This window comes from Ovis aries, chromosome 15 (genome assembly GCF_016772045.2).
Source record: "Ovis aries strain OAR_USU_Benz2616 breed Rambouillet chromosome 15, ARS-UI_Ramb_v3.0, whole genome shotgun sequence".
Lineage (NCBI taxonomy): Eukaryota > Metazoa > Chordata > Mammalia > Artiodactyla > Bovidae > Ovis > Ovis aries.
Genome location: NC_056068.1, coordinates 34,130,577 through 34,140,663, shown reverse-complemented (window position 1 = coordinate 34,140,663; position 10,087 = coordinate 34,130,577).

Genomic DNA, 10,087 nt, shown 5'->3' with positions numbered 1-10,087 from the left:
AAGATTTGAGAAGGATGCAGAGAAAGCTGGAACTTAGTACAAGAATGCTGGGAGGGTGTGATGTCAGAGAACAGTTGTTTCAACCAGAAAACAGGACTGGGCTTTATTCTGTGAGTTTCGTGAGACAATCCTGAGAGGAAACTTCATGCAGGTGCTATCACAAGGAGGAGTCTCTGATGAACTCCTTGCCCCGTCTCTGCCTCCTCATCCAAAAGGGAAATTTCAAAGGCCACTGGATTTCCCTAGAGGAGAAGGGATGGTGCGTGTGTAATACGCCAGAGATGGTTGGTGATTCAGAGGACTTCAGATCTGCTCTTCCTGATGGTGCGACCATGAGTTGGAAGCCTCAGGAGGGCAAGTAAGGCCCAGTGCAGGGAGCACCACCTCAGGATTCTTGCCTGGAGTGTTTATAGGAGAGAAGGAATGCACTGGAGACACAGAAAAGCAATCTCCAACACAGATACAAGCAAATCACAGAGGCTTGGGAACTGAGACGCTAGGAGATGGTAAATAAGAGTCTGGAAGGACATGGGACTTGTGCTCAAGTGGTAACCCTGAGAAAGGGAAGAGGGGTGAAGAACCTGCAATCTGTTATTAATAGCAGACTTGGGGAAATAGTAGGTGGACATTAGACAGAAGAACACTGGCCCCGGAGGAAGCAAGCCAAGTGAGGGTGACTCGTCTGTGGGAATCACTGTCTTAGAATAGAGCCTCTCAGAATAAGGATGATGCCTCCTCCTGGGTCTGGATCATATTTTATTTCTTGTAGGTGTAATGAGATGAACATGTAAGGCAGATAGCTGTCTAAAGGATTTCTCTGTCCCTCTGGTTCTTATCCAGGCAAAAACTAAGTAACATTCAAATATTCCCAACAGAACTTATACTCCTTGGGAAAGATGGGGTTCCCTGTGGTCCAGGTACTCCAGGTCCCTGAGCTGGCTCAGCTGAATATGAGTATGCATGGAGGGGAGAAGGGATGCTGTCAGCCACCCAGAGTCACTGACGCTGGGCATGCACTGGGGGCTACTCCATAGAGGGGGGCTGTGACATCCACCCCCCTTTCTCCTGCTGTCCTCCTACTTTCCTCAGGGCAGAAATCATGAGCCAGTGATCACATTCTGTTGCAACTCTTTTACTTAGTTTGGAGCCATTCATTACTGGAAATCCACTCCCCACTTCCTCATGTCACTCCCGTCATTTCTTCTTTGATAGAACCATTAGAGAGAAAGCAAGGACAATCTCTAGAAACCAAGTCAAGCATTGCAAGTTCTTCACCTTGTTTCTTAATGCACTCTGTCTTCCTGGCAGGGACATGCTTAGACTAATAGACAACAATGGTGGTCAGTTCTTTTCATTTGTTTTTCCTGCAAAAGAAAGGCACCCTGTCTTGGCCATATCAGAATCTTCAGGCTTTAAAGGGATCTCCCAAGAGTCTCCCATGAGTTGCTGTGTCCTGGTTTGCATAGATGGTCTCTGCTAGCGCCTATGGTCCCAGGGTGTTAGTAGTGACAGTTAGTAAACAGTTCTGCATTTAACCTGGGTTACATAAGAAATTAGATGGTACCCTCTACTCCAAAAGCCATGTGTGACAAGGCTATTGAGACACCTAAGGGATCTCCATTTTTCTCTCACACTTAATATAAGCTGTAGAGAATACCAAGGCTATGAAGAATCAGAAAACAGAATAACAAACAAAAAAAGCCCCACAGAATAGCATCTGAGGCCTAAGTCCCAGACTCAGCAGGACAAAAGGAAACACTCATGAGCAGTTCCATCAATGTAAAGTGAAGAAAATAATACCTACCTTATAGAGTTGTTTTTAGGATTAAATGGTTAATGTTTTAGGGCTTGGATCAGTTCTGGGCACATGTGAAATATTTAATACATTTTAACTCTTCTAGAGTAAGCAAGAAAATTCATAATAATTTATACTTTGTAGAAGACAGAAAGATAAACTAATATATTATTGTGAAAGCCATGCAGTATTAATACATTAACAAGTAAGACTATCAAACAGAATTAAAGTTTTAAAGATCAAGGTTTAATTTTACAGGGTATAGCAACATTTTTTGAAGCCTGGGTGTCTTTCAAGTTTTCTTTGTTAGAAATAACTGTTGCAAGGATAGTTTTTGATGTAGAAAACCATCTGTATTTCTTGAAGTTGCTAGAGACGAGGAGATAGTCTCCCCTTATGCTGGCACGACTTCTTTCACCAGCAGTTGAGTGGACATATAGTTTTTCTAAGACTAAGCCCTGGAATCCCACTACATAGCACTGAGAGAAAAAGAGACTGGCTTGAGAAATTCAAAATTTACCGAAAGGATAAAAGGCCAAAGTAGGATAGTGAGCGTGGAATATTGAGTATGTAATCTTTTGTGTCTAAAGTCACCTGTTTTGTTATGTGTGTGTATGCTCAGTAACTCAGTCATGTCCGACTCTTTGCAACATCATGGACTGTAGCCCACCAGATTACTCTGTCCATGGAATGTTCCAGGCAAGAATACTGGAAGGGGCTGCCATTCCCTTCCCTAGGGGGTCTTCTCAACCCAGGGATCAAACCTGTGTCTCTTGCGTCTCTTGCACTGGCAGGCAGATTCTTTACCACTGCACCACCTGGGAAGTCCCATTTTGTTATAGTTAATATTTTATCTGAATTTCTGTCTACATGGGTTCCTTATTCTCTTACTTTTCAGATTTGTCTGTCTAATATAAAATGCCTGTTTAGTATCCAGGTGAGAACATTTGTGAGCATCCTTTAAGGGTTAAAACTCACGTAGCATTTAAAATATTACTGGTTTGAAAAATAAGTATTATATTCAGCCTCATTAAAATACCTTTTCTAAAAAATTTAAGTCTTCATGGACTGGAAGAATTAGTAGTGTTAAAATATCCATACTACCCAAAGTAATCTACTGAATCAATGCAATCCCTATTAAAATTCCAATGCCATTTTTCACAAAAATAGAACAATCCTAAAATTCACATGAAACCACAAAAGACCCCAAATAGCCAAAGTAATTTTAAGAATAAAGAACAAAGTTAAAGGTATCATAATTCCTCATTTCAAAATGAGCTATAGTGGTCCAAACAGTATGATGTTTACATTAAAAACTGGCACATAGATCAATGGACCAGAATGGAGAGCCTTATGCATAAATGGTTAATTAATTGATGACAAAGGAGCCAAGAATATATAATGGGCAAAGGACAGCTGGTGTTTGAAAACTGGGCAGACAGTCTTCTAAGAGCATGAAACTGAAACACTATCTCATACCATTAACTTAACTTGACTCAAATAGATAAAGACATGGATGTAAGACCTGAAGCCATTAAGGTCCCAGGAGAAACATAGGAAGTAAGCTCCTTGGGGCTTCCCAGGTAGCTCAGCTGTGAAAGAGCTGCAGTGCAGAAGAAGGAGGAGACACGGGTTCGAGCCGTGGATTAGGAAGATCCCCTGGAAAAAAGCATGGCAAACCACTCTAGTATTCTTGCCTGGAGATTCCCATGGACAGAGGAGCCTGCTGGCTACAGTCCATAGGGTCACAAAGAGTCGGACATGACTAAAATGACTCAGCACACATGCATAGCACCGGGAGCTCCTTGACATCAGTCTTGTAAAGATTTTTTGGGGGGTTTAACACCAATGGCAGAGGCAACAAAAGCAAAAATAAACAAGTAGGACTATCTTCGGAGAAGGCAATGGCACCCCACTCCAGTACTCTAGTCTGGAAAATCCCATGAACAGAGAAGCCTGGGAGGCTGCAGTCCATGGGGTCGCTAAGAGTCGGGCACAACTGAGCGACTTCACTTTCGCTTTTCACTTTCATGCATTGGAGAAGGAAATGGCAACCCACTCCAGTGTTCTTGCCTGGAGAATCCCAGGGATGGGGGAGCCTGGTGGGCTACCGTCTATGGGGCCTCAAAGAGTCGGACAGGACTGAAGCGACTTAGCAGCAGCAGCAGGACTATCTTAAACTAAAAAGCTCCTGCACGGCAAAGGAAACCATCAACAGAATGAAAAAGTAACTACCAAATGAGAGGAAATATTTGCAAATCACATATCTGGTAATGGGTTAATTTCCAAAATATATTAAGAACTCATTCAATTCAATGGCAAAATAAAACAATCTGACTTAAAAATGGGCAGAGGATCTCAGTAGACATTTTTTCCAAAGAAGACATATAAATGGTCAACAGACACATGTGAAGGTGCTCAACATCACTAATCATTAGGGAAATACAAAAACCATAATGAGATATCATCTCACACCCATTAGAATGGCTCTTTTAAAAAAGAAACAGCAAGTGTTGGCAAAGATGTGGGGGAAAAGGGATAATTGTGCACTGTCAGTGGGAATGTAAATTGCAGCAGCCACTAAGGAAAACAGTATGGAGGATCCTTTAAAAATTAAAAATAGAACTACCTAAAATATTAGTTTAAAAGTATAACTAAATGATCTAACAATTCCGCTCCTGAGTACTTATCTGAAAGAAAGGAAAGCATTAACTGGAAAAGATATATGCAGCTCCATGTTCATTGCAGTATTATTTACACTAGTCAAGACATGGAATCAACCTAAGAGTCTGTTGATGAATGACTGCATAAAGAAAAGGTTATTTATATACTAATAGAACATACATATATATGTGCACGTGTATGTGTACACACACACACACACACACACATATATTCATACATAGAAATATTATTTAGCCATGAAAAAGGAGAAAGTTTGCCATTTACTATGACTTGGATGGACCTTCAGTTCAGTTCAGTTCAGTTGCTCAGTCGTGTCCTACTCTTTGCGACCCCATGAATCGCAGTACACCAGGCCTCCCTGTCCATGACCAACTCCCAGAGTTCACCCAGACTCATATCCATTGAGTCGGTGATGCCATCCAGCCATCTCATCCTCTGTCATCCTGTTCTCCTCTTGCCCCCAATCCCTCCCAGCATCAGAGTCGTTTCCAATGAGTCAACTCTTCGCATGAGGTGGCCAAAGTACTGGAGTTTCAGCTTTAGCATCATTCCTTCCAAAAGAACACCCAGGGCTGATCTCCTTCAGAATGGACTGGTTGGATCTCCTTGCAGTCCAAGGGACTCTCAAGAGTCTTCTCCAACACCACAGTTCAAAAGCATCAGTTCTTTGGTGCTCAGCTTTCTTTATAGTCCAACTCTCACATCCATACATGACCACTGGAAAACCATAGCCTTGACTAGACGGACCTTTGTTGGCAAAGTAATGTCTCTGCTTTTCAATATGCTATCTAGGTTGGTCATAACTTTTCTTCCAAGGAGTAAGCATCTTTTAATTTCATGGTTGTAATCACCATCTGCAGTGATTTTGGAGCCCCCCAAACATAAAGTCTGACACTGTTTCCACTGTTTCCCCATCTATTTCCCATGAAGTGATGGAACCAGACACCATGATCTTCGATTTCTGAATGCTGAGCTTTAAGCCAAATTTTTCATTCTTCTCTTTCACTTTCATCAAGAGGCTTTTTAGTTCCTCTTCGCTTTCTGCCATAAGGGTGGTATCATCTGCATGGACCTTAAGGGCAGTCTAAAGTATTTAAATAAGTCAGACAGAAAAAGACAAATAGCACATGATCTCACTCATATGTTGAATCTAAAATAAAAATCAAAAGCTGAATTTATAGATACAGATTAATCATTGCTAGAGGCAGGGAGTGGGAAATGAATGAGTGGAATGAAGGGGATCAAAAGGTACAAACTTCCAGCTATAAAATAATCAAATCCTAGGGATGTAATATGCAGCATGGTGACTATAGTTAATAATATTGTATATTTGAAAGTTGCTAAGAGAATAAATCTTAAAATTCTTATCACAAGAAAAAAGAATTGTAGCTATGTGTGGTGGTAGTGGATGCTATCTATACTTCTTGTGGCAGTAATTTCACAATACAGTCGTCCTATAATATCTGTGGAGGACTGGTTCCAAGACTCCTGTGGATACCAGAATCCTCAGATGCTCATGTCCCGTATATAAAATGGTGTAGTAGTTGCATATAACCTCAGACCTTCCTCCCATATGCTTTAAATTATCTCTATTTTACCTATAATACCTAGTACATTATAAATGCTATGTAAATAGTTGCCAAACCAAAGAAATTCAAGTTCTGCTTTCTGGAAATTTTGTTTTTCAAATATTTTAGGTCCCAGTTTAGTTGAGTCCTCAGATATAGAACTTGTGGGTGGGAAGTTCATTATGTTGTACACATGAAACCAATGTAATTTTCTACATCAGTTATATCCCAGTGTTAATTAATTGAATATGTTACCTTACAGAAAGAATTCAGCACCATGGACCCTTTCTTTCTCCACCTATTGATACTGAAACGCTGTTGATGAACCATGAAAAGACGCCAGGATTCTTGGCCTCCAGATGAGAAGAATTCAATCTGGGGCCAGAGACGAGGCTTGATCACTCAGAGCTTTTGTGCAATAGAGTTTTATTAAAGTATAAAAGGGATAGAGAAAGCTTCTGACATAGACATCAGAAGGGGGCAGGAAGAGTACCCCCTTGCTAGTGTTAGCAATGGAGTTATATACTCTCCAATTAGTTATTACAATGAATCCAAAGAATGTCTGGAGGTTGTAAAGACCTCACTAGACCTGCCGTCCATGGGGTCGCACAGAGTCGGACATGACTGAAGCGACTTGGCAGCAGCAGCAACAGCAGCAGCAGACTTACTCCCATAATTTACATTTTAAGATAACAGGATTAGCCAGAAGGTTTTTCCTGGAGACTGTCCTCAAGCGGGATACATTATTGTTATATAATCCTAAGGAACGTAGAGGGAAAAAAAAGTTTATCCTTTCTTCCTCCTTGAGAATTCCAGACCCCTCTCTCCTTGGGGACCCCTGGACTTCTCATCAACCTGCCTAGGAAATGATTCTCTCAATACTACATATCATCCAACAACTATTAATCTCAATTTGATGGGTAAGTATTGACGAGCACATGGATCCTCCATGTCAAATCACAGCGAGAAGGTCACCACTTGATTAGTCTCAGCTGTATCAGATAACACACACACCAACCAAAAAATCAACAAATTATTTGGAAATTACTAGACTGATTCAAAGGCTTCCCTGGTGGCTCAGGCAGTGAAGAATCCGCCTGCAATGCAGGAGACCTGGGTTTGATTCCTGGGTGGGGAAGATCCCGTGGAGGAGGTCATGGCAACCCATTTCAGTATTGTTGTCTGGAAAATCCCGTGGACAGAGGAGCCTGGGGGGCTACAGTCCATGGGATCACAAAAGAATCAGACACACAACGGACTGATTTAAGAAACAATGTATGTGTAACAGAATCACTGTGCTGCTCATCTGAAACTAACACACTATTGTAAATCTACTATACTCCTACAAAAATTTTTAAAAAGCAACAATGTGTGCTATACCCAAAACCTTTTTTAAAAAAAACCTTTTCATTTTGCATTGGGGTATACCTGATGAACATTGTTGTGACAGTTTCAGGTGGAGAGAGAAGGGGCTCAGCCACACACATGCATGTATCCATTCTCCCTCAAACTCCCCTCCCATCCAGGCTGCCACACAAAACTTGGCGGGGTCCACTGTGCTATGCAGTAGGCTCTTGTTCAATACCCATATCTTTTGCTGAGCAGTTTTAGAATTTATGTAATTTTGTTCTTATGAAGGTCAGTGGCAGAATAATTAAAATTAATGTATTAATTTATATTACTTTACCAGCTAAAGCTTTTAACGTATTCCTCTCCAAGAAGCCCCCAATCCAGAAAACAGCATATTACTAACATCGCAGAAGCCTGTCATGTCCCTCTCTCTTCCACACGTTTCTCTCCAAAGGTAATTTCCATCCTAAACTTAGGGTTATCATTCCCTTGCTGTTTTAAAATAATTTTTTTATCACATATGTGTATCCATAAACAATATATTTTTACGATTTTTGCCAGGTTTTGAACTTCTGTAACTAGATTTATGTTGTATAGTTCACTGGTCATTTACTTATTTTGATCAACAATATGTTCTTTAAATACAGGCATGTTGATGAAATACAGTAGTTCTTTCATTTTCAGCACTGAAGATTATTGCAAAACATGGGTTTATCAGTTTATTTTGACATTTGTGGGTTTTTTTTCCTGTCTTGGTATTACAGTGTTGCTTCTGGCAATCTTGTACACATATCCTGGTAAGAGAGTTCAAATGGTACAGACCTAGAAGTGAAACAGAATATGGTTATGTTGAAGTTTAGTTGATAATACCAAATTGTCTTTCCAAAATGGTCATATATATATATACTTACATATTTATATATTTTACATATTTATATCCCCACAAGCAGTGGATCCATGGCCCCTTTGCTTCACATTCTAGGTCATATTTGTTTTTTATGTCAAGTTGGTGGGTGATAAATAGTATCACCTTGTATTTTAAATTTGTTTTTCTGATTGTCAGTGTTTTTCTGATTGATGAGCCATTTGTGCTTCCTCTCCTGTGAAGTTTATATTCATTTCCTTTTCCTTTTTTATTGATGAGTAAGAGGCATCATCGACTCAATGGATATGAGTTTGAGTAAACTCCGGGAGTTTGTGATGGACAGGGAGGCCTGGTGTGCTATGCGGTCCATGGGGTCGCAAAGAGTCAGACATGACTGAGCGACTGAACTGAACTGAACTGAACTAAACTGAAGAGTTCATTACAGAATTCATACTTTTGATTATGTATGTTGCAAGTATCTTCCCCCAGTTTGTGGCCTTTATTTTCATCTGTTTTCGGTCATTTTTATGGAGTAATGTGTTTGGTTTTATATTTAACGAACTTATGATTCAACAAAATGATAATGTACAGCCATGCACTAATTCTTTTAAAATACTTTTTATTTCCCTTTATTTTTCAATTTTTAGAGTAATAAATTTTAATCCTAGGAACTCCAAAGTTGTCTAATGAATTTTGCCTTTTAAAAAATTTCCTTCTGGTATCTTTTGATGACTACTAATGCTTACCCTTGTGGTAACATTTTTTTCAATTAGGAACCATCTTTTAAAGTGAAAAATTATCTTATTCATTCCTCTGACAACCAACTTTTATAATTTGCTAATGTATTTGCTCAAGGTACAGAATATATACAACCTATGACATAGCTATCTTTGCAAGCACCTTTAGAGGTAAACTTTCATTTTTCTCTCGAGTTACAGTGCATGTTGAGTCGCTCAGTCATGTCCAACTCTTTGGGACACTATGTAGCCCACCAAGCTCCTCTGTCCATGAGATTTTCCAGACAAGAATGCTGGAGTGGGTTGCCTTTCCTCCTCCAGGGGATCTCCCTGACCCAGGGATTGAACCCACATTGAGATCAAGTTACAGAGTTTTCTTTAAAAGCCAGTGCCTTTTAAAAGAGTTTGTTTTGCTTGCTATTTTCTCCTGGGAAATCTACAAAACTTTCAACTTGGATTCAAAGGTTTAGCTGGTAGTCTCTACCCTTTAGAAGTGGATTACCCTGTGGTGTGCTAGAATTAGCTCATATTAGCTCAGGGGAGCTGATTACTACATTTTCGGGGAAGAGCCAACTGTTAAGTCTTGGTCATTTGAAATTAACGACGGTAGGAGTATTTGGGCATGCGTGCATGCTCAGTCACTCAGTCCTATCTGGATTCCCCATTCCCTATCCTTCAGTTCACTCAGGGAGATTAAAAGAGAATATTCCATTCAAACAACTTAAGAAATATTAAATTCTTGTGTACACTCTTGATTATGTGGCTGCATTTCTCCCCAGGGAAACAAACTTGGTGTGAGGCTGGGAGACTGTGGTGGGGCGCGGCGGGTCGGGGGTGGGGGGCAATGGATACATCAGAAAAGAAAACGTTTTACACAGCAGCTCTGTCTTCCTGAAACCAGGACCTGCACCTATAGGTTTATCCGGTAGAGGGCAGCAGCTCCTTGATACTGAGGTGAGGCCGCCTTTTAAGAGGTGGGTAGTTTCGCTGAAGGTCGGACACGACTGAGCGATTTCACTTCCACTTTCACATTCATGCATTCGAGAAGGAAATGGCAATCCATTCCGGTGTTCTTGCCTAGAGAATC